Here is a 27,151-nt window from a genome sequence, read left to right as displayed (position 1 = left end):
TTTTCAATAATGGCGTCAGTGTCTCTCGCTGGTCAATGCTCCAAAGTAGTTATGCACAGCTGTAGATTAGACGTCTGTATCCTGGTTTATACTCACACTTAATCGCAAGAATATGCAAAAACAACTTCAGACCTATATTAGAAGACATATCAAGACATTAGCTATTCATATCGTACATCAAGCAGCATCAAAGTTTTCAATGACGACGTTGTTTCCTATTGGGTAGTTTGTCAGGAGAAAATGCGAACTATATCCTGTCACAGCGTAACACGTTTTCCACCTGTTGGTAATGTTGGCAAAGTTCTGTTTGTACAAGGACATTAAATTATTTAGTACAACAACACAGTCTTTATAAATGGTACTAAACAGAAACTTACAGAGAAAGCAAAGATCTGGTTGTTGAAATCTGTGAGCTGTAAAACTGTACGCCCACATAAATTCAGTAAAGGCAGAAAAACATCCCATTCACACGCTAATGACAAAATTATGTTCATACAGAACGAAGAGTTTATCGTGAAGCAGCTGACAGACAGCGCATGAAATACAAAATGTTAATTGGATTTGTAGTATTAATAACTCACTGGATTAACCTAGAGAACAGGTGCTTTTTCCAGGAACAGTTCGGAAAGGTCACTTATAGAGCAAACGTTCCCCGAAACCCGGGAACTCGAACGACAATAATAATTAGTTCGCGGAACATCTACCAATACAGCTGCAGAAACTAAGAACATCATGCAGACCTATTAGTACCGCTCGATGTCGACCGAGGAGATAAAACGCAAGATAAGATTAGTCTACCATTAACCATTAGGTCGCACAGAAACATTAAGCTGACACACGTCCCAATCTGCATCCGCGCTTGATATGGGAGTAATAGCATACGAAATGGTAAAAAAACACATATTATAAAATGAAAACATCACTTACCTGTACTGTTAAAACTTACATATGCATAACATCTGAGTTCTCCTTTTCTTTCGTAGTGTGTCAGTTAATATAGACCATTTTTATTTCTGTTGTAAAGTTTTACTCCTTTTCACTTCGTAACCCCAGTAGTTTTCATGTATTTTGCTGGTATCAGTGTAACATTTCGGGAAACGAATGCCATTCTAGCGATCTTGTGAAAGGCCTGCCCGTTTGGTTCCGTTGACATTTAAGCATGCTCTTTACCTGTAGTTGTCGATCTGTCTACAATTTTTCGTAATTCTCCTTTTATTCCGCGCATTTCTTCTCAAAAGAAAAATACTGGTTTCTCTAATCTTATATCTTTTCTCTTGTCCCCTTCATGATAGAATATTTAAATTTACTCTTGTTTTTGTTTTATTTTAGCAAAATTAAGTGAATCTTTCAATTTCATTTCCAGTGTTCGCTTAGTCTCATGATCATAACGTACATCGGAGGGAGTAAGTCAAATGTTGTTCAGCCTTAAGGATTTTTTGCAGTCTATCTAAACATCATTAAACTTTCTCATCTGATATGGCCACATGCGATACAGTCACAAGGTGAACGGGGATGAACTCTGCCGCGGCTGTTCATGGATAACTTCTGAATATTTTGGTGCAGGGACCCACGGTCTTCGGTGGCTCGTTACACAGCCACTGTGGTTCGCTTGGTTTCTTGTCCCAGTTAACTTTGTACTGCACTGAAAATGGTGCCCAGTTCATTGAAGATGTCCCGCTGAGAATTCGTCAGCATAAGGGGCTTCAGCTGCCTTATTGAAATTTATCGAGTTATATTGCAATAACTTTTGACAAACACTTTCACTTGCAAGGAATCTATGGAATATGGAAAGCAGTCAAACATGTATATTCTATTTAAGTATACAGTAATACAGAAGCGACTAAATGTTACGAAGTGTCTAATCTGAATTGTAACAACTTGTAGTTGTCTTAACAATCTTTGGGAAAGTACTCTTTAAACGAGTAGAAGTTGCTCAACAGCACGTTTTATCATTTACTCTCAAACTCCATTATACTGTCGATATTTTTCACATCCTCTCACAAATTGTTGAACACGTATGACTTAATGTACCTGGTACTTTTGTTTTGAGTGTTAAACGCCTGAAAGCTATGTAGAGAAGTAGTTTAGTCTCATGATTTACAGTCAATACATGTACAGAGAAACACTGGAAGCTGGAAGGGGCTTTAGTAGATGGGTGAGCTTCGAATCTTGACAGAATAGGAAACATTTCCAATACTCTTAGCAGAACGCTTTCGGACTAAGAAGAAAGCCAATTTTTATAACAGCTTATATAAACTGGAAATGTTACCTTCGTATTCAAAGTTAAGGAAAAAGATAAACACTGTAACTCATTAGTGCCACCAAACGTGTCGAAGAAGTTAAAAGTTTAATTATACATGTTGTGGACTGGCAAGACAGCCAATCCACAGTGACGGGTAACCGAAAGGCACGCGCTTAAACTCACGCAGGCTGGCGTGAGGTCTGAAACAGGATGCGTAATGAAAGCTATAAAGAAAAGTACGTAGCTGCTGGAATACTTAACTTTAATCCACAATTGGTGAACATTGGTCTTGTTACTGTACATGCTTCATTAGATACATAGCAAAGGATAAATGGCGCCTTGCTAGGTCGTAGCAATTGACTTAGCTGAAGGCTATGCTAACTATCGTCTCGGCAAATGAGAGCGTAATTCTCAGTGAACCTTTCCTAGCAAAGTCGGCTGTACAACTGGGGCGAGTGCTAGTAAGTCTCTCTAGACCTGCCGTGTGGTGGCGCTCGGTCTGCAATCACTGATAGTGGCGACACGCAGGTCCGACGTATACTAATGGACCGCGCCCGATTTAAAAGCTACCACCTAGCAAGTGTGGTGTCTGGCGGTGACACCACAATAAATATGGGAACTGAAGCAAAAATAAGAATCTTTGGTAAGATTAAAGTGCTCGTATTAGAACTGGGGTTGCGATACATATATAATTTGTAAACTAAACCCCAGCCTTCTCTTACAGGCAGTAGTTTGTAGAGTTATAAGTTATGGCGTTCTGTGGGATGTAATGACCTCTACATATATTGAGCTTTGTCGGAAATGAGCAACAGTTCAATTTGCTAGAAGGATATATTTTCAAACGTTTCATTTTCTGTTCGTTCAGTAAGGGCAGTGGCAATATTCTGGTGTACTTAACTTGTAATAATTCTGCTAAATCAGTGAATTACGCTTCTGTCCTTTGTTTATGATATATTTACTAAATATTTATAATTTATCTAAAATGGGATCAGTTCCATTTATATGAAGAGTAAATGGATAGAATAATGTGAAGAAGTAATTTACATTCTTGAGTAACTGCAAAGCAAGTCTGTCACTTTACTCTTCCGAGAAATCGAACAACAAATGAGTGGTCTTGTCACTTTATTCTGTGAGAAAAAGCTCCTGATCATTGTTGTAACTGTAACAGTAAACGATACATTGTTGCTGAACGATAAGTTTTATTTACAGTAAAATGAAGTGGTAAACAATGTTGAAACCGACATCTCCTGTACTAAACGTGCTGATTGGTCACCGAATAATAGGACTAAGGCATTAACTATGAGTGAAAAAGCTTATGCTTGTGCTGAAATAGCAAAATGTGTGGGTGGATGCGCTACAAAGTCGAGTGTGAGGGAAGTCTGCAAGCGCTGCACGTGACTCAACGAAAACTGCTCCAAGAACCGGAAGGAAACTAAAATTAACTGACCAAGACTGTTGTAGAATGTACTGTCTTTCGCTGAAACATTGTCCGCGTACCGCAAAAGAGGTAAATGCCATCTTCAAGACTTCGTGGATTGAAGTTTCTGAACGAGCCGTCACACAGAAACTTTGTGAAAGTGGTTTGCGAGCTAGGATTTTAAGAAAGAAACTTTCTCCGAGCAGAAACGTATGCAATGGGCTTTAGCGCACAGGCCGTGGATGCCAGAAGACTGGCGAGTGAAGTGGCGAGGCTAAGATCAGCATCTATGGAAGCAATGGAATTATGTTCATTAATCGTTGACCAGGTGTACACTGGTTGTCTGAATGCAATACTTATGAGCATCCTATGAGCGTTATAGTGTGTCACTGCAAAGTAAAACGTGGTACCGGACGTCTGAAAGTGTTAAGAGCAACATTAACGCCATAAAGTACCAGGTAGAATATTCCTATTGCTGAAATTGCTTCCCTCTATCCGTGACGTATTTCAACTATCAGCAAGATAGAGAGCCATATTCAAGCGATAGAATCAGTAAGAAATAATTCACTGGCAATGGTGCTGATGTGCTTGCTAGGCCTAGCAATAGTCCCGACCTCAAGCTGATGAAGAACTTGAGATCAATACCGAAAATTATGGCCTGACGATGGAATCCTCGAGCTGTTCGTGGTTCAGAGTGACAGAACCTGAAAATGTCGACAATTGGTAAACTCGATGCCACGCAGAATCGATACAGTGATTAGCTTAAAAGTGTATCCCAGGAAATACTGAGAAATATTGCAATAACTTTTGTACCAGATACGTTACAACTGAGATAAATTCCTGAATGCACTATTCAGCGAATCTCTAGAGCGTGACCAGAAGTAATGCCCTCTATTATGTATCATGTTAAAAGAAGCCAGTACGTTACTGTCGTGACGGTGGAAGTAACATGGGGATAGACGACAGTTAGTGGTGGTAAATCGCGCCTGATTATTGTAAACTCGTAATGCCTCGTGCTGTGTGCGGGATGATATCTCAGGACGGAAATGAAGCGGCCTCGCAGCTTTGTCGATACTGTTGCGAAACAGTTGCCCACTGGGGAAGACGACGTGTCTTTCAGCAGTGGGAACTGCGTTCTCAGCTCCTCACAGTCAGCTTGGACACAAACTGCGCGCGTTGCGTAGACTAATTATTGTGAAAAGTATTTGCACAGCCGGCCGGAGTGGCTGAGCGGTTCTAGGCGCTACAGTCTGGAACTGCGCGACCACTACGGTCGCAAGTTCGAATCCTGCCTCGGGCATGGATGTGTGCGATGTCCTTAGGTTAGTTAGGTTTAAATAGTTCCAAGTTCTAGGGGACTGATGGCCTCAGAAGTTAAGTCCCACAGCGCTCAGAGCCATTTGAACCATTTTTGTATTTGCCCAAGCGTCATCTGACCTAAGGATTGTCCGTCATAGTGCGAGTCAATACATATGTGAGAAACAGAAATGTAGTAAGAAAAGGCATTGAAGAAGACATTTGCTACCGCAGATACATTTAAATAACACAGTTCCGAGAAAGACGCCAAACTGCAACGTAGAGCTGTTGCACACAGTAAAAGAGATGTGCCACAAGCAAGCGTTTCAGCTTCTCAAAACGTCCCTTCCTTTATTCCGATTTTTCGATTCTTCCGGAGGACTCGAAATGCACTCATGACTTTCAGTGGCGGTAGTTTTTTGAGGTTTGGTTCTAGAATCATTCGAAATTGCTGGAGAATAGTCCTACTGGTGTTTTGTTCTCTGAAAATATGCAGTCTTAGCGTAAATTAAGTCACCCTGTTAGCTTTATACAGAATGAGCGAGTAAACGTTTACTAAAGTGCAATTCTTGTACCTTTTTACTCATGACTTGAAGTAACGACAAATGCCAGTAGAGAAACTGTTGATAGGGATAATACAATTTCTAGATTTTTTATCCCAATAGCAATTTTGTAAGCTACAACAGAGAAAAGAAAAAAAAGTCGATGGCAGTTAACTGGTTTAAAATATCTTGCAATAAGAAATAAAAACTTAAAAATAAACTTTCAGTTTTCATTGTCAGTGGCACTGCAAATGATTGTTATAGTGAAGACTGTAGCACTCAGTTTCTTCATGTTGAATGTGACACTTCAAAAAAGGTTTTTAATTTGTCATCCGTAAGAGTATAAAATGTTCGACTTCACTGAGTAGTCGAGAATCTTTTTATGAAAAATCAAATGTTCTTCTTTCATTTTTCCTCGAAGTTAAGTTTTCATGAAATTATTTACCAATAGTCCAAAATTTTGATTGTAACGGGTCTGTTAAGAAAAAAAAAAGACAAACGAATGTTGTCAGCACAGGCCTTCAGGGCCCAGCGGTACCGACCGGCCGCCATGTCATCCTCAATCGTGAGGCATCACCAAATACAGATATGGAGGGGCACGTGGTCAACACACCGCCCTCCCGCTCGTATGTCAGTTTACAAGTCGCTACTTCTCAATCAAGTATCTTCTCAGTTTGCCTCACAAGGGCTGAGTGCATTTCGCTTGCCAACAGCGCTTGGCAGACCGGACGGTCATTAATCCAAGTGCTAGAGAAGCCTGACTGCACTTACCTTCGGTGATCTCACGAGAACCGGTGTTACCACTGCGGCAACGCTGTTGGCACGTCCGTGAAGTACAGATACCTAATGCCTGAATGATCTTGTATTCTGACAAATAAGAATGTTGAAATTACTAGCAAGCAACGTTTGTACCCATATCTTCTGGAAAAAGGATGGGGAAGGGGGGGGGGGGAGGAGGATGAGTGGGTGGAACGAGGTGGAAGTGTTAGTGATTATAGAGAACGATGTTGCACGTTAACAGTAGGCATAAAGTGATGACTGAGTCAGCCAGAGGGTTAATGTCCATCACATTAAGAAGTGTGCATGCAAAGAACGAAATAGTGTTTTTAAACGACTTAGAAACCTAACTGGTCGTGTAAAAACAGGAAGAGAAGCCAGATTCAACACGAGTCCATAAACAATAAGTTTCCCAATTGTGGAGGAGTCACTCGCAGTATGTTAATTAACGTAACTGCACGTTACACTTCTTATCGAACTAAAGTTACTGTTAAATGGAAGTAGTCAAAAGTGTTTTTATGAAGGAAAAACGTATCTTCGAAAGAGGGTATCCAATTTAGAAGTCACGAATCTTTGCACTGTAAAAATAGTTAAAATCATTAATTACAATTTTGAATAGAAGAAGTACATTTGTTTCACTACAGTATTTACTATGTGTAAACAAGTCAATTCGCCCATAAAATTATTTGTCTGTCCTTTGTTCAAAAGATCATCGACAAAAATTCGTTAATGACATACTCAGAGTGGTACAAAACATCCCAGCCCCTTGCAGGTCGAAATAGCTCGTTTGTATTGCTCTGCTCAATTAAACGAATTTAGCACCTACTCATTTAGGGTTATTAAGGTTTCTACATTCCAGTGTTTCCAGTAGTTTGTAGGTAATATGGTATAGGCTATCCAATTCGCCGTTAGTGTAATTACACTCGAAACAGCTCGGGAACAAGAGAAACAGGTTCTACACGGTGTGTACGACATGACGCTGCATAACACATCACTTATTGATCAAGATTCGGATTCACCAAGCACTGCAAAAACGAATACAATTGAAAGGAGCTTATATTAATTTTCAATGACATCCCATGTTCCCAGAGTAAACGACTGTGCCTTTGCGTCAGTCCTTTGAACACAGATTAGTCCATTCCGAAAGTGCCGGAGCAGTGTGGAAGCCAGCTCATAAATTTCCTCGCCAAGGCGTCCGGCCAGCCGCCAGCTGTGAGCCTTTATCAGCGTAGGCGTATCTCCCCGCACCCTCGCGGCAGATAGCGCCGCGCTAATGCCTCGCCTCAGCTCCCAGCTCGTCACATGACGCGACCGGGTGATCACGGAACGCCTGGCTAATGCCGGCAATTACCCGCAGAGCACAGGCGAAGTAGCTGCTAGGCGGCGGCGTTGCAGTAGCAGGAGACCGTCTCATCTCGCCCAACTGGCAAACACTGACGGCAAACATTTTGGCGCGTACAGTTTCCACCCAGCTCATTCATAGTTTTAAAATTGCAGGCTGAGATCACTTTCTACACAGCTTATACGATGAAGCGCCAAAGAAACCGATGTAGAAATGCATATTCAAATACAGAGATACGTAAAGAGACAGAATACGGCGCTGCGGTCGGCATCGTCTGCGTAACACAACAAGTGTCTGTCACAGTTGTTAGATCGGTTACTGCAGCTACAATGGCAGGTTATCAAGATTTAAGTGAGTTTGAACGTGATGTTATAATGGCCGCACGAGCGGTCGGGGACACCGTGATAGCGATGAAATGGCGATTTTCCCGTACGACCATTTCACGAGTGTACCGTGAATATCAGGAATCCGGTAAAACATCAAATCTCCGACATCACTGCGGCCGGAAATAATTCGGCAAGAATGGGACCAACGACGACTGAAGGGAACATGAACATTATTGAGCATATCTCGGATGCTTTGCAACGTACTATTCAGAAGATATCTGTACCTCCTCATACTCTAATGTATTTATGGACATCCTGCAGGATTCATGGTGTCAATTCCCTCCAGCACTACTTCAGACATTACTCGAGTCCGGGAATGAGATTTTCACTCTGCAGCGGAGTGTTCGCTGATATGAAACTTCCTGGCAGACTAAGACTGTGTGGCGGACAGAGACTCGAACTCGGGACCTTTCGCGGGCAAGTGCTCTACCATCTGAGCTACCCAAGCAAGACTCAGGACCCGTCTTCAAAGCTTCAATTCTGCCAATACCTCGTCTCCTACCTTCCAAGCTTGACAGAGGCGCTTCTGCGAAACTTGCAGAACTAGCATTCCTGGAAGAAAGGATATTGCGGAGACATGGCTTAGCCACAGCCTGGGGGATGTTTCCACTCGACTCTAAAAGTGAAGCTATAGCCGACTGCGCTCTTCAGAACGACTTCTATTTTTTGCTGAATTGGCCCCGGAGTTGCAGCAGTGTTCTACGTGGCGCGTCTTGGAACATGTCAGTGTGTCCAAAAGCTGTTCAAACTCGATTCCCGTATTTCGAAACTGACGGAGTCATGATTTACAACCACTCTGCCACATAGCGGAAATAGAGATTGAGCAACTAATGGAGCCAATTCATATGAAGAACGTAGCTGAAGACAAATCACAAATGAATTGTTGAAATGTAGTGTAATCCAAAGTAGCCAGCAATGCATGAGATAAGTCTACGTACCAGTGTAACAGCTCTGAAAAGGTAAGACTTATTCAGTCCTCCCACTCTCGAAGGTCACGTTATTCGTACGGAAATTAGCGGCGCCCTCACTGCTTAGCAGAAAAAATGCTGTAGAAGAATACATAATCATATAAAAAAATAACTTAGTCGGAGTTGGTGCATTAATAACTAATAAAATAAGACAATCAAACGAACGGTTTATTATTTATTACCATGTACACAACACAGTATATGCTTCACAAGTAGCTGCATATTAAAGGATGTTTTCTAAATTGATCAAAATCATTTGTCAGTGCAGTCGGTAAACATGGTATTCTGTCTCGTCTTTACTGTACTCGTGCGTGTTGCTAGCAGTCGGAGTGCACATATCGTGGCTATGGTGGATATTACGATAATAAAGTAATCTGGATTCAATAGACAGCCTGGCACAAATTTTAAATTATCACTACGTATTCATTCACGAATTTCCAAAAAATTCAATCACAAGTAGGCCATTATTTCTTTTCTAAACCATTTTAGTTGAGTTTCAAGAATTTTAGTTAATTTGTTTTGCAGATTGCATACTTAGTAAAATAAATTCTTGTAGGCATACACTAATACAAAAAATTGTGAATACCACTTTTTAACGCTCGACTGAATTCTGCGTATGATATTACTCGGTAGTTAATAAAAGGCATAAAGTATTCTGTTCTACATGTCATACCTTAGACAAAGAGTGTTAAATTTAGTATACGACATAGAGTTAGTAACCCCAGACCGCTTTTACGCTCATTTGAACTGCTTGCGTTTGCCACATCGTAGCCCATCTTACAGTGAAATAATCTCGTGAACGCTTTGCTAATTTCCACTTCGTATTGTTCTTAGGAATAACATCCTAGATCAATCCATCCTTAAGAAGATAGATGTTCAAATGAACAGTAATTTTCATCTTTCGGGAAGAATTCTGGTTTTACACCTATATCTATGTTACTCGCTTATATATAGTCCCTGTCAGACATTATCCACATATGCTGACGCTTTTTTGAACACAGTTACACTTCTGGAGTTCGATATTCGAGACAGCTTTTAGCTCTCCCAGTTATATGTTTTTAATCTCACCTAAGCTTTTGAAACGACGGTCCTTCAAAGTTTTCTTTATTTTTGGAAACAGGCAAAAATTACTAGCGGGATGTCGTACGAATAGGCTGGGACATTATTACAGCGTTGTTTTTGACCAAAAATTTATGAACAAGAAGGAAGTGTGAGCAATTGCTTTATCACAGCCCTTACTAATCGAACTTGGGGTAAGAACTCATCGCCTACTACTTCATTAAAGTATAAAACAACAGTGAGCGTAACCTTCACATTTGAAATCAATTCTCGTGGTTTTTTCAAATTGGGCTTTACAGACTGTTTTGACTGGAGTGACTGAGTCTTACTTTCGACGTAGACCAATCTTTCACTGCCTGTTGTGACAGGTTTCAGTCGCTCTGTGTCTTTGTTGACTTCATTTAGCAGTTTCAAAGAAACTTGACTTCGCCGCTGTTTTTGATCTAAATCCAATAAATTTGGAATAAACTTTAGTGTCACATGATTTGCACCCAAAACAGCCGAAAAAAATTAAGCAGTGAGCTAATGGATACCCCAACATCATCAGGGGCGTTTTTCACTGTGACTCGGCAATTGTTCGTATTCATTCTTTCACGTTTTCCCCGAGTTCATCAGTTGGTGATTTGTTGGAGCGTGCAGAGTGCTCCTCTTCCTGAAGTTCCTTCACGTCCTCCTTCAGAATGCTTGTAACACACGTAGAACCTTGTTTTAATAATGGTTGACTCACCAAAAGCAATATTTAATGGCCTAAAAATTGTACTGACCATTATTCCGTTATCACACCAATATTTAATAGAAATTTTATGAACCAGTTTTATACAAAATAAATACGCTACCAAAACACATGGAGGAAACAAAACGTAGAGTTGTGTAGAACACCCAAATTATCTTACTTCATTTGTTAAGATGTTAGTATTTAGCAATTTCAGATTTATTCGAGTAAAAAGAATTAAAACATTGTCAACGTGTCACTTATCACTACAAAAGCTCAACTGCAGGCTAACGTAGTGAGTAGTTAGGAACGTTAAAGTTTTCTGTTTTTCACCTCAAAATCATAAGTAAAAGTAATTTTATTTTGGTCGCATCCCTGTTACTTCAATGTTAGTGGTGCTACACATATAAAGATAATCGATCTCATTATCATTGTTTTGCATTGTAGAGAAGTAACTCATTCGTTTTATAATTCTTACTTTTTTGTATATTTTCGATCCAATTCTTTTGAAGACAATATCCATTCCATGCAACTGATCTTCCAAAACGTTCGCTGTCTTAGGTAGACTTACAGTTTCATCTGGAAGCTTTAAGAATTATTTCCGTCTAGCTTGAAATTAAATTACCTTTCTAAATTTCATCTGGGCATCCGTCGACTTCTGCTCAATTTACAGACTGAGTTGCATAGGGGAGAGAATAGTACCCTGTCCCTTTCCCTTCGCAACTACTTTTATAACTGCAGTCTGGTTTCTGTGCAACCTGTACATAACCTTCCAGTCCGTGCTAACTTTGTAACTTCAAAGAGTGTAATCCACTCAACGTCGCCAAAAGCTTTTCTAAGTCTACAAAAGCCGTAAATATAGATTAATACTTTGCAATCCGTGTTCTAAGGTAACTAGTAGTGTCAATATTAGCTCATGAATTGGTACACTTCTCCGGAACACAAAATGGTCTTCAGATTCTACCAGTCTTCCCATTCTTCTGTAAGTAATTCGTGTTAGTATAATGCAAGCAAGTACTATAAAACGGTGATTTGCCGATATTGACATCTGTCAGCACCTACCTCCGTTGTAATTCTTATTATTATATTCTTCTTGAAGACTCAGGGTGTTTCACCTGTCTGACGTATCACGCATACCCGGTAGAAGATTTTACCACATTTGATTCTCCTCACAATGTCCGTAAATATAAGGTACTGTCACCTCTGCTAGGTAGCTTGTTTCCATTTAGGTCTTGCAGTGCTCTGTAATAATCGTAGCAGCATATACGCGATTTATTGGTCACGAAGGTAGAGTTGTACGATGCGTATCGATACAAGCATCGACTCTCTTCTTTCCTCCCAACATCTCGTAAAGGAAAAACGTGGAGGAAAAGGTTCCTGCGACAGAATGCGCCCTTCTGCGTGAGTGGTGGGTTACAGAATACCTACGTACGTCTGGAAGCAAATGGAGGCGTTACGATATCGTGTAAACAGCTAAGGAGTAAGACTATTAAAGACATGAAATTGTGCGTACCTTTGAATTTAGTGTTAATAGTGAGAAGCGAATTATTTAAATTCGTTGCGAGTATACAGATAAAGTACGGCGTATTTCTTAGCGAAAGAACGTAGAGGAGTGTATTGCAATCTACGTCACAGTAAAGTTGCTTTATCTGGAGTCATTATGTAGTTAGAAGGAGAGGGCAGTCGAGATTCCTGACCTAGCAAATTTTCAAAAGGTCGGTGTCGTCCATACGAAAGTGTGACTAAGTTGCTTCGTTAACTTAAACAGGACTTTGTAAAAGAACGGTGAGGTTGATATCAAGATATTTTTTCTGGTGAATGTAGAGATAAAAACATTCGAGATCAGCAATGCAAAAATTCTAGTTAGTCCGTAGTGCACGTCGCTTAGGAATCATGAATGTGACAGAGGTTTGAGTAGGGCTTATATGGAGGCACATAAGAATTTTTATTTTGCTCCTCCTCAGAACGGAAAAGGACAGAAAATCGAACACGACACGATTCGTGACGAAAGACAGGTGATGTCAAGTATATTATGGTTCAGGTCCGTGCCGCGAGAAACGACCACTGGATGACATCACGAATAACAAAAAAAAAAAAAACATTGACGAAAAAAGAAAGAAACGAGAACCTCTTTGAGGGTAAGATATTTGGACGACAACGTATGCGAGGCCAGGATGAATTTTTTACTTGCAGCGGAGTGTGGACCGATTTCATATTCCTGGCAAATTTAAACTGTGTGCGGGGCCGGGACTCGAAACTGGAATCCTTACCTTTCGTGGGCAATTGCTCAACCGACTGAGCTATCCAGGCAAAACTCACAACCCGCCCTCACTTTTGCCAGTGCTCTTTCTTAAATACCTTCCAAACTTCACATAAGTTCTCCTGCATAATGTACATGTTATTACCTTCTTGGAAGTAACAGATCACAATAGGGTAGGTAACCATGGTTTCGTAACGTACGAAACAAATAATGTAATAATTACTACAACAACACACAAACTAAACCTTATAACCAATCGTAGTTCTCAACTTATCCTGTAGTTCAGTCTCTCACTACAGGCTTAATTTATATAGATTATTTCCGTGATGCATTCTTTGTCTTCGCCATTTTTCAACTGAAGTTTCAAATCACTACCTAATTTACACGTCAGACTGTGCTACACATCAGTTTATGACCACAGCCCCACGTTGAAATAATTAATAAGAGAAAGACAATGATACTACTAGTCAAAGCAAAACTACATTATCGCGATCTTCAATCAGTCGACCATTTCCTCTAGACATGGATGTATGATATACTCTAGAACAGAATGAAGTCTTCCGGCTTCTCGGATTGGCATTTCCATTTGACAAATGTAGGTTTCGTGAAAACCACAGACAAAGCTAAAATTCACTGGAGCCAAACAACATGGTGTATACAAAACATGCCGCCCGCGGTGGCCGAGCAGTTCTAGGCACTTGTCCGGAACCGCGCGACTGCTACAGTCGCAGCTTCGAATCCTGCTCGGGCATGGATGTGTGTAATGTCCTTAGGTTAGTTAGGTATAAGTAGTTCTAAGTTCTAGTGAATGATGACCTCAGATGTTAAGCCCCATAGTGCTCAGAGCTATTTGAACCATTTTATTTATACAAAACATATGATCGACATCTTCAGCTGAATCATACAACATCGCCGACGCCGCTCTGAAGAAGTGTTACGTTGTTTACCAGACCCGACAATCGCTAATGTTGATACTGAGTGTCTTCAAACTTAGTTGGTTGGTTGGGTGTTTGCTTGGTTTGGGGGAGGGCACCAAACAGCGAGGTCATCGATCCCTCAAACTTAGTGGTTCAAATGGCTCTGAGCACTATGGGACGTAACATCTGAGGTCATCAGTCCCCTAGAACTTAGACCTACTTAAACCTAACTGACAGGAGAACATCACACACATCCATGCCCGACGCAGGATTCGAACCTGCGACCGTAGCGGTCTGGCGGTTCCAGACTGAAGCGCCTAGAACCACTCTGCCACTACGGCCGGCTCAAACTTAGTGACACATGGGTAATGGTAATGTAAGCATGTTCCCTGATTTCTTATCTTGTTTAATATCACACTATCAGTTCTCGGACGAAAACAGGCAGTGGACCGAGAAAGGAGTATGGTATATAATAGATCAGTTCCTACAAATTCCCCAGTCAAAAACACTCTTTCTCACCTATCATATTCGAGATTTCAGTCTAGAAAGTCAGTGTGGGACCACAACAGTACCCACCGACCTCCTTCTTGCCATTTACAACAGTGCTGGAGATCTAATAGCGCATGGTTTGCTGGGAACTTCACTGCTTACGGGCGTGAAATCAACATGAAGAAGTCTGGAGCTACCTCAATCGCATCAGGAGCGAGCATGTAAAATGCAAAGCCTTCCTTTACGAATGGGGGATGGCACACAGCCCTGAATACGGCATTATTTGTGAATGGCTAATAAAAGGTGTTCATGGGCACTGGAGGGCCATCATGATATGCTCTCAAAAGGCTATTCCGTGGTTAAGGTCCCTGGACGTAGAACCTTCAAATTAATCTCTGTAAATGCACATGCTATAATTTGCCATAATTTTGCTGTACTTTTCCACTGGTTCGTAAATTTTTTTCCTTTGTTTGTTTTATATCTTATTTCCTTTTTGCTTTTTTCTGTAGTTTTGCATACTGTGTATAAATAAGTACCGGCAATCTATAAAATGGACTTTGCGTATGCACGTAGATCTGATTACTTTTGTGCAGCCTGTGATACAGTCTACATCAGGGGAATGTTTAAATTTCCTTCTAATTACTTTCTCAACTACGTACCTTGAGACTCCGTAACAAATAGCTCCTCTGTGGCTACTCGGTGAATGTTTTTGTGTCTACCAGCTCTAGAATTCTGATTCACCACAGATGCATTCATGAAAAGAAAGAAGGTTGGCATCTACCGTAAGCTTTGGCGGCCATTTCCGAATCTGCAAACGCTAATACACTACAGACCATTAAAACTGCTACACCACGAAGATGACGTGCTACAGACGCGAAATTTAACCGACAGGAAGAAGATGCTGTGATACGCAAATGATTAGCTTTCCAGAACATTCACACAACGTTGGCGCCGGTGGTGACACCTACAACGTGCTGACGTGAGGAAAGTTTCCAACCGATTTCTCATAAACAGTCAGCAGCTGACCGGCGTTGCCTGGTGAAACGTTGCTGTGAGAAATGCCTACCATCACGTTTCCGACTTTGATGAAGGTCGGATTTCGGTTTATGGTATCGCAACACTGCTGGTCGCGTTGGTCGAGATCCAATGACTGTTAGCAGAACATGGAATCGGTGGGTTCAGGAGGGAATTACGGAACGCCGTGCTGGATCCCAACGGCCTCGTGTCACTAGCAGTCGAGATGACAGGTATCTTATCCGCATGGCTGTAACGGATCGTGCAGCCACAACTCGATCCCTGAGTCAACAGATGGGGACGTTTGCAAGACAACAACCATCTGCACGAACAGTTCGACGACATTTGCAGCAGCATGAACTATGGATACCATGGCTGCGGTTACCTTTGACGCCGCATCACAGACAGGAGTGCCTGCGATGGTGTACTCAACGACGAACCTGGGTCCACGAATGGCAAAACGTCATTTTTCCGGATGAATCCAGTTTCTGTCTACAGCATCGTGATGGTCGTATCCGTGTTTGTCGACATAGCGGTGAATGCACATTGGAAGCGTGTATTCGTCACTGCCATACTGGCGTATCACCCGGCGTGATGGTATGGGGTGCCATTGGTTACACGTCTCGGTCACTTCTTGTTCGCATTGACGGCACTTTGAACAGTGGACGTTACATTTCAGATGTGTTACGACCCGTGGCTCTACCCTTCATTCGATCCATACGAAACCCTACATTTCAGTAGGATAATCCACGACCGCATGTTGCAGGTCCTGTACGGGTCTTTCTGGATACAGAAAATGTTCGACTGCTGCCCTGGCCAGCACATTCTCCAGATCTCTCACCAATTGAAAACGTCTGTTCAATGGTGGCCGAGCAATTGGCTCGTCACAATTCGCCAGTCACTGCTCTTGACGAACTGTGATATCGTGATGAAGCTGCATGGGCAGCTGTACCTGTACACGCCATCCAAGCACTGTTTGACTCAATGCCCAGGCGTATCAATGCCATTATTACGGCCAGAGGTGGTTGTTCTGGGTACTGATTTCTCAGGATCTATGCACCCAAATTGCGTGAAAATGTAATCACATGTCAGTTCTAGTATAATATATTTGTCCAATGAATACCCGCTTATCATCTGCATTTCTTCTTGGTGTAGCAATTTTAATGGCCAGTAGCGTATGTTCGTCGGTTACCAATTTCCAAGCGTAAGTAAATCTGTGCTTGCAAGCCTTGAGCAGAGATAATTGCTTTTAACCTTGTGGCTAGTCAGTGGCCCCCCTCCCCCCTTTCATCAAAAATAATCCAGCTGTTCGGCGCACGTACTTATTCTCCTACACTGAATAACTATCTATTAGTGCTGTCTACTTCAATTTGAACAACTGTAAAACCTTCCTCATAGTTTCTAAATAACTTTGAAAGACTCCCATCGTGTGTGAGCTCTTATCTAAGATGGAAAACTAATCTCCTGAGTCATTGTTAGATGTAGGTGCTGGCCGTGCATCCCTGCTGTAGCAGACCTTACTCACGAGCGTGCTCTTTAGTCGCCTGTGTGTCGATGGACAAGACAAGGCTGCAATACTTCGAATGTATAAGTCGGCCCAGCTGGGAGATAACGTCATGAACAGAGTATACAAGGGGATTCTGGTACGTTCTTGGCTTTATGAAGAAAAATGCAGTTATATGTTTGAAAAAAAAACATTATTTGCTCATATTATCCCGTGAGCTCAACACATCTGTGGTGACTATGATCGAGCTTCATTAACTCATATACATGAATTCGATTGCGCAGCAAACCACTTATCCGGTGTCTTTCTGGCTTCCTTAGTATTCATTCGAGATGTTTATTGAGGTTCGGGACCAGATAATAGTCTGAGCTGACGTAATAAGGTGAATATGGTGGATGTTTGAGGATCTGAAAGAGAATACCTGCGAATTTTTGGTGCTTGATGCCCGCCTTGTGAGGAGGAGAATTATATTATCTTTCGCAAACAAGATTCTCAGCTTTGTTCGTCGTTTGGACAGCAATTTTTCCTTCATTTAGTCGATAAGGTAACGCCGTTTTTACCGTGATGGTTTTACAATGTTGTAAGCAGTCAATAAATAGGATTCCATCCTTATCCCGGAAGATGGAAGCGAGCTATTAGTCTGCTGATCCTTGTGTTTTGTATAACTCTGGACGTGGAGAACCCCTCTGTCTCCCACCTTTGGAGTGTTCTTTGGTCTCTGGATCATAAGTGTGTAGCCATGTTCCATCCATGGTGACGAGACGATGTAAAATTCCCACAGGATCCCTACGTAATTGCACGAAAATGGCCTGCGAAGCAACCATTCATTCACCCATTTTGCCTTCATTGAAACATTGGAGAACACATTTGGCTGCGAGCTTTCTCATGTCAAAAATTACATGAATTACGTGACCTACACTTTCTCGGGATTCGCTCAGGGTCTCTCCTTGCTTTTTAGTGGGTGGCTATCCTCCGATCATCCAGTATCGTGGAATGAACAGCACTCACGGTTTCCAGAACTATGAGTTGGCCTTTCGGGACTCTCTACATCTTGTTTGAAATGCAGCAACCCAGTTCTTGAAACCAGACTGGCAAGGGCAATTACCATCTAATGTACGAGACGTATCAACATAAATTATTTTGACAGTGTTGTCTTTTAAATAAAACTACTTAATCACAGAACGACTCTCTTTCGTTGTGAATTCTTTATTTCATTGCTCCATGTTCATTTAGAACCTGCACAGAAAAGTAATAACGAATGCTAATGCAACGCAGTTACTATGACATATAATGTAAAGACGAAAGGTTAATCCCAACACATCACAATCTACGTCAGTCTTAACTAGGAAAAGCCAAGGACTTACCGAAGTAAGAGGCCTTTTTTCTTATCAGTTTCTACAAAGCTCAACATCATTACTATTCGCTCTCATGAGTCGATTAAATGTCGGGGACGCGGAAGTGGCTAAATGGTATGGATGTCGCTAACTCATAGCAAGTTGCCTGATTACGGCACGGGCCACACGGAGTGACCGCGCGGTTTGAGGCGGCATATCACGGACTGCGCGGCCCCTCCCGTCAGAGGTTCGAGTCCTCCCTCGGGCATGGGTGTGCGTGTTGTTCTTAGCATAAGTTAGTTTAAGTAATGTGTAAGTCTATGGACCGATGACCTAAGCAGTTTGGTCCCTTAGTAATTAACACAGATTTGAACATTTGATTACGGCACCGATTTACCATACATCATGATCGTCTCACTACTTCACAAACATCTTTTACAGTAGGCATAGGGGTTTGTTTATCACTTACCTGTCATAACGTATGCGTGTGGAATAGCCCAGCAACGCTATAATTCAATCATATGAGGTCCGGTTTATCGGGGAATGTAGGACTAAACGGGAAATAAAGTCGGATTCACACGCATGTCTTACACTAGGGATGCCTGCAACTGTTAACCTATAGCTTTCTGGCTGAAAAGGGATGGAACGTATTCAAGAACCTTGATTGCACTGCTGAACAACAGGGAGAAATGCATTAGTGTGCCTCTTGAACTCATGGGTACTACAAGGGTGTGGCAACCACTAAATATTGCAGTGAATCGCAGAAAGACCAACGGTGCGATGACGGTAGAGGATACTGAAACTGAATCAATAAAGCGTATTGCATATAAACAAAGTTCACTGCTGTACGATTACGATACTGGTAATAAAGCCCTGGAAATATAACTTCTCACAAATATCACGGAGCACGCTAACCATCGGAAGCGACCTGCAATGACTACATGGAAATGGCTGTAAGAAAAGCGTACGCCAGGCTAAGATTCATTAGAATAATTTTAAGGAAGTGCCATCCACAACGGCCCGGCGGTGTGGCTGAGCGTTTCTAGGCGCTTCAGTCTGGAACCGCGCGACCGCTACGGTCGCAGGTTTGAATCCTGCCTCGGGCATGGATGTGTGTGATGTCCTTAGATTAATTAGGTTTAAGTAGTTCTAAGTCCTAGGGGACTGATGACCTCAGATGTTAAGTCCCATAGTGCTCAGAGCCATTTGTACCATTTGAACCATCCACAACAGGAGAGCCTAACAGAATACTCAATCAACTCATTGCTCGTCATGTATAAAATGCGTATTTGACGATCAGCTGCTTTTTTATTTAAAATTCAAATATCGACCATTTTCAGTCACAGACCATCTTCACAGACTGCGGTTAAGACATCACGGTTAAAACATCACATCTGTCATTACATGTTGCTGTGCTTGCGCACCTCATTGGTATGGATGCCTTCCAAAGTCCCGGCATGCCATGCTCTACGTATGAAACGTGGCCATTATCGATGTAATGACAGATATGATGTTGTGGCTTAAACTGTTTTAACTCTGATCCGCAAAGATCGTCTGTGACTGATACTGGTCGATATTTGGGTTTTAAATAAAAAAGCAGCGTTGGTCAAAGATGCACATTATACATTACATGATGGCTCCTGATAGTCACCTTCCAAAAATGATCATTGCTAGGCAGCCTGTAACCCCTGCCAGGTATGATTAGTTCAAGAGACAGAGGGCTTCAAACGAAGACTGGCGTGTTTCGTCACGAGATCGTTTACTCGGAGTGACACCGCTACGGAGAAGCTGAACAAGCTCCAGCAGCAGACGCAGCAAGAGGGTGTCGTGCATTACAGATTGGCTGACTATTCATATACAGAGAGACTATGTTCTTTTAAAAGTGGAGCAGTATAACATTGTCTCCTACATATGTCCAGCCAAGAGACCACAGCGAAAAAGCCCGTGAAATTTTAGCTACTACAATATTCTTCCCACGTGTCACTTGCGAATGTACCAGAGAAGGCGCGAACAGATAGTGGAACCAAAATACTCTCTGAAACACTCTGTAAGGTGGCTTGTGAATTGAGGATGTGGGTGTGGATGTGTTAAAAGTCGACCTAACAAAGAGAATGTAGCAAGCGACAAAGCAAGTGACAAGCAGAATCCCGCCCGACCCCGCAGTACTTTTCTCTTCTGGAAAATCTCCCAGTGGAACACGTCAGCTGCGCGGACTGACAGTTGACAGACCCTAGGCGTTTAGACCACGCGGCCTCCAAGTGGCGACCCGGCCAGGAGCGGCCAGGTTTGCAGGGCCGGGCGTCGGGCGTGCCCGCAATCGATGGCGGCAGTCTGAGCCGTCGCGTGGCGTGGCGTGGCGTGGCGTGCGCACTGCACCACCTGTTCACGGCCGGCCGTCGGCCCCACTCGCTACTCGCCGCTGCCTGCTCGCTACGCTGCCCTCGCTGGGCTCCGCCCGTGTAGGCAACCCAGCGCAACAGGCACAACCCAGCTGCGCTGTCGAGACACCCCACGCAATTCTCTAGTGGCTTTCATAACAGAGGCTGTTAGCGCGTGAACTCAGTCATTACAGACACCTAATCGTGACATATTCTACACCTCCATCAAAAATCCGTGAGCTTATACACAGCCCTCACAACACCCGATGTTGTTCAGAATGTTCAAATGTGTGTGAATTCCTAAGGGACCAAACTGCAGAGGTCATTGGTCCCTAGACTTACACACTACTTAAACTAACTTATGCTAAGAACAACACACACACACTCCCATGCCCGACGGTGGACTCGAACCTCCGGCGGGAGGGGCCGCGCAGCCCGTGATATGGCGCCTCAAAGCACACGGCCACTCTGCGCCTCCCGACGTTTTTGACACAATAATATTCTGTCAATATATTGTGCCATAGGACGACGCCAAGAAAGATACAATATTTTTGGGAAATATTTATAATATATTTTGACCCTACCCGACGTATCTGTGTCGGTTTTGGATGCGGACTACACCAACGTGTGACTGTGGAGCAGTGCAGGGCACTCCAGACCATGTGGTATATGAGTGCCCCCTCTTCGACGATGTTGCACAACAGTTTAGAGAACAATTACCCAACAGCGACACGCACCACGTGCTCAGGCAAGAGGTCACATTTAATGTCTTGAACAAACTATGAGATGCGATTTCAAGTAAAGTCCTCAGAGAATAATTGAGAAACAGTTAAAAGAATAAACAACACCAGACTTAGACTCCGTACACCTTCCCTGTTCAGCCGGGACATTGACTTGGCCAGCCGCCTCACGGCTGGAATCCGCCATGTTTTTGGATTAGGAGGGGGGGTTGTACATCATCACCAGTCTTGACAACGCACCGATCACGACAGTAGAGATAGAGATAGACTAGTTGTAGGATTAGAAATAGGAATAAAGACTAGTATAGAACTGCAGCGAAAAGGTAAAGGACCAGCCCAGTGCCAGGGGCTCTCCCACTGGGGTTAGCTCGGTGGGAAAGGCCAGCAAAATTAGGTTTGTTTCTACTGGCACACCTGTGACGCTGCAGGTAGAGTAATCACAGTAACATACCAAAAGTAGTATTCTAGTCTGTTGTAGAGGAAGATATAATCCAATCATCATGAACAACACGTATAATAAACAACAGCAGATTAGTCCACATAGTGGTGAAAGAATTGTAGTATTAACCTGTAGTGTTAGAAATTAAAGCTGCAGAATTGTCAATTGTTAATAGTTGGAATTATGACCTACTACTGTATTTAGGTAGTAGATTAACATATATAATTATAGTGACTCAATAAAGAATTTTTTTTTTAAATTTTATACTCAGGATGGGTTAGTTATAAGTAAGCCTTAAAAGCGAACATGTCCGCGCTCGACGATCTGAAACTCTCGTATATAGTCATTGAATTGCTTTTCTTCCTAAACACAATCAGCAGAAAGAGCTGAAACTCCGAGAATATTTTAATGGGCCAGGGGTTCCTTCATGGCAGAATGGATTTTTAACCGCAACAACTTATTATAAATTAAAGAAATGAATTGTATAATTTATCTATAATGTAACTTCCGTTGGAAACAAAATAAATGAATTCTGCTGACTGAAATTTTGTAGAATCTTATGTACATACTGTGGCAACTTTTGCAAGGAAAATGAAACATGTGTTTTCTCATTGGACATCTGCTCCAATATTATTTGTAAATTCTGAGAACAGCTACAATAAACATGTCTGCGTACTGTAATTACACCATGATCTTCTGGGGACAATGATGTATCTGGCGTTTATTAATCAATGAGGAACTTCATTTCTTCAAATCACCAGACGGTCCTTGCTATACATCAGCTGATCATTTGTCATTTGTCTTTGTCAGTGCTTTGAAGAAATTCGTTCGGGGCGAACTGACGTGTGCAGCACATTACCAACCTTACATGACACAATATATCACACTATAATTGAATGAGAGTCAATATTTTTCAAGCTATATGATCTTCCTCTATATATTGTGCAAACCGCCAAGACTGATCTCAGACGGTGAATATTATTTTTAAACACTCATTATTATGCAATAAGTATTGGCCGGCCGCGGTGGCCGAGCGGTTCTGGGCGCTTCAGTCTGGAACCGCGCGATTGCTATGGTCGCAGGTTCGAATCCTGCCTCGGGCATGGATGTGTGTTATGTTCTTAGGTGTGTGAAATCTTATGGGACTTAACTGCTAAGGTCATCAGTCCTAAGCTTACACACTACTTAACCTAAATTATCCTAAGGACAAACACACACACCCATGCCCGAGGGAGGACTCGAACCTCCACCGGGACCAGCCGCACAGTCCATGACTGCAGCGCCTGAGACCGCTCGGCTAATCCCGCGCGGCTTAGGTTAGTTAGGTGTAAGTAGTTCTAAGGGACTGATGACCTCAGGTGTTAATTCACATAGTGCTCAGAGCTATTTGGACCAATAAGTATTGAGTGTATGAGGGACCCTTATGAGGACATCAAATGGATTGAACACATAAGCTCATTGATGCGACGATATCAGGTATGTGGCGCTCAGCGAGCACCGAGCAAATGCTCGTCGAATACCAAGTACTGGGGATGTCCCGTAAGCTGTTCGCTATGGTTCCTTGTGGTGGGGTAGTTCTTACCCACACCATGTCGGTCTATTATGACACATCACAATGCACTGGTATTCGTCTAGACCGTGTACTGTGCTATGTCAGTTTCACCTACACAGAGTGGTGTATCGGGTCGTGACGCTAATCTGTATACTCGCAATAGTCTTGCGTTCAAGACTATACTCACCTCGCCCCAGTACTAACATAAATAGTTAAGTTTTAGTCCAGGTAGCTTTACTGAGCGAATGTTATAGGAACAAACTACGCATCCGACTAAAACAGAAGTACACAGGTTACAGGTCCCTACTACAGTGTACACACTTCGTCAATACTACACTCGCCAATAGTGTTGCACTGCGTTAAAGCGGTGGAGGGCCATCACACATTACAGCAGCACTCTAGCGCGTTTCTTCCTGCACCACCTGAACACCAGTAAGCTTTATCCACGCTATTGCGGCGTCAATTAACCGATTCCTCCACGTATTCGATCGTAGCAAAAATCTCTCCAGCCCTACGAGCCGAAATAAACTCAAATCGATTAGTTTAACGTACCCTACTTTCTCTCGCAAAACAACATAAACTGAAGCAGATACAATGGTAACCACTAAGTTCTGATCGACAACACCAACCGAATATCAACTCAATAATTCAATATACCCTCTTGACGATACTCTCACACAATTTAGTAGAAGCGATCCCACCTAGTTCTGCGACCTGTTGTCTTCCCCAGTAATTGTTAGACATTTTAATTAATTAGAACTTGCACCTACCAGCTCTAGGGCAGGCTTTCCTAACAAGACTCAAATCAGAACTGAACTTCTAAATCCCAGAATCCAAAGGAGAACTTATTTAGACAATCACTTAGCAATTCTATTGCTTTAAACAATTAAATGTCGGCCTTTGTGTCGTTGTACAGCGGCCAGCTCGATGTCATTCTGTCTCTGGCTCGGACAGATGATGTCTCCTGCTACCGGCGCGAGGAGACACTTTGCCGCAACTTACTCTTTCTATCGAGTGCGGTCGAAATATCGCTTTTCTACGCGAGCTGCGCACATAGAGACTTTAGTTACACAACATACAAGCATTTATAACCGTTCATCACTTTTTTAATACGAGCCAACCGCGAAGTTAATATGTTGAAGCAAATCAAAGTCCGTGACGGCGCCCAAAAACTTTTGTCCCGTCACAACCTGCCTATCAACGCAGACCACAATTCGGTTCTGCTTGCAAGAGTTCATGGAGCGGCACTCAGTCATCAACCCAATTATTCCTTACAGCATTCACTCTCGTCGGAGCGTAACTTTTATACATTTATGCAACAAATTAAATTAATCTTCATTTGTATTTTACTGTCGTTATTTTCTTTCAATAGTAATGATTCTGACTTTGGAAATTACCATTAGTCGCTCTTAATTTGAGTGGTTCATATTTACCACTAACCTATTCCTACATCTACATGTACACTTTGCAGCCCACGTATACTGTTGTATTCCACTCCCATATAGCTCTAGGGAAAATGTACGTTCGACATCCCTCCGTGCGATGACTTGTCGTAAACAATTTCAAAACAAAAAAAAAACAGTAACAAAGAATTTTTTATCACGAAACTGCCGGTCTGCAGAATTTCCATCATCCTTGTAATGTTAGTTATTGTTAACATAGTTAAATTCTTCATTAGACATTCTGCAGGATTATTCGAATTTCCTTGATGGTTCTGTTAGTAAGTCTGTTATTAGGTTTGTGTCACTTTACCTACAGCAACAGATTTCAATAGAATACCCAAATCTACATAAAATGGTAGTTTAAACGATAAAGTCATGTTGAAAAATCAGGTCATAAACAGAAATTTACCTTTAACTGGTTAATACTTATGTTTCTCTACTTTCATTAAGTGGCAACACCCCCGGTCTGCTTCTTCTCGGTTTCTTCTTCTTCCTCGACCTACTGCCACAGGGCAGTACTAAAGAAACAGCTGAACTAACACGGGGCTCTCGCTTTCTATTCCCTGTACTGAAGGAATTCGTCGTTTCCCAGGAGACTCGGTGCACGGCTGTGTGTACAAGCTAATCCAAGGCACCCGCCAGCTGTGCGAACCCATCGATACTTCGGCGAGCGCCCCGCCTGTTCGGAATTCGTCGAGAGCTTGCTCGCTGCTTGCCAAATCCATCTCTGGCCCCGGCTTCAGGTAGAGCTGGTGGTAAGTCTTCGCCGAATCCCTCATGTCTGGCGCCGCCTTTAGGTAAAGCTGGCGGTAGTAGCCGGTTCATTGCTGGGATACTAGGAAAAATTCAGACTGTGTTCGAAAAAAATTCCTTACAAACTGTTAGTGTCCTCTATCCTTCAACACTGCTCCAGTGAGCGAGACGCACAGCAGATTGGTCTAGTACGGGAAATTCAAAGAAATAAATGTAGTCACAGCATTGTTTAACTTGCGTAAATGCTGAAAAAAATGAATCAGCAGATGATTGCAGGTAGATGTCAACTATTTCACGAATCATTATTTACAGATTTTCAAGAGCCAATATTAGATGACGATTATACTACAGCCTCCGAGTACAGAACCCAGATGGATATCGGTGAATAGCGTGCGCACATAAGCATTTTATCAGCCATTCTTCCCTCGCTCCGTACTTGAATCAAACGAATGTGCTACGATGGCAAGCACTTCCCGTCTTGCACTTCAGAATGATTTGCCGAATTTGGTTGCAAATCTAAGCGTAAACTGTTACGATATTTTAACTACAACATACATCTGAAGCTTCGATAAATTAATTTGAGCTGTCTGGACAATATTCATCGAGTAACAACTACAATTACCTTTCCCCTCTTCCGCTCTGTGGAAACAACCTGCTTTAATAGGAAGCGTTTATACGACTTTCGACACGGTTTTTGTTACTATTGTTCTAAACTTGATACGTCCATTAGTTCCGCTAGAAACCGTTTCCGTCGGAACGAACGCAGTTACTTCTCTTACAATGAATTTGAACATTTGACAGAATCATTTAGAGAAGGGACAGCAATACTCATTTTTTAGTAGAAAAAATTCAAATTATAGGAATCCTAAATTCAATTGTTCCGAACCTGGGAGTATTTACTCCTGTGGGGTAAAAAGAATTATGTTAAGGTATCCAAACAAAGGGGTTCAGTTGTGTTTCAGTCACTAAACTAAATTACATTCAAAACATCATTACCGTCAATATTACTTCGTAAGACTGTAACACAGATTATATAAGGTGCCAATAATTTCTTTAAATACTAGGACTAACGCGTGGCACAAAGTGGTGGTGGAAACAAATAGTGAAAGCACTGTATGAACATCATGTTCCTTCCACAGTCCACCCACTACATGCATACTTTCTACTTTCACCACCCATGTATGGCCGTAAAACTATGACATATACATCACGTATGCTTAAATATCTCATGAAACACAGCTCATTCCAATTGTGTCTAGCTCCAGTAATAGGCCATAAATTGCCTCATTATTCACTTCACAACACTAAACGAACTAACTGACAGCACAACATAGCCGACCGCTCTAAGGCGCTGCAGTCATGGACTGTGCGGCTGGTCCCGGCGGAGGTTCGAGTCCTCCCTCGGGCATGGGTGTGTGTGTTTGTCCTAAGGATAATATAGGTTAAGTAGTGTGTAAGCTTAGGGACTAACGACCTTAATGGTTAAGTCCCATAAGATTTCACACACATTTTTTAACACCACAACACAACAGAAACTATGTAATGCCAAATGTACTGCTGCAGGATCTACGCTGTATTATTATCATTA

This window comes from Schistocerca piceifrons, chromosome 4 (genome assembly GCF_021461385.2).
Source record: "Schistocerca piceifrons isolate TAMUIC-IGC-003096 chromosome 4, iqSchPice1.1, whole genome shotgun sequence".
Classification (NCBI taxonomy): domain Eukaryota; kingdom Metazoa; phylum Arthropoda; class Insecta; order Orthoptera; family Acrididae; genus Schistocerca; species Schistocerca piceifrons.
This window is presented reverse-complemented; position numbering follows the sequence as displayed.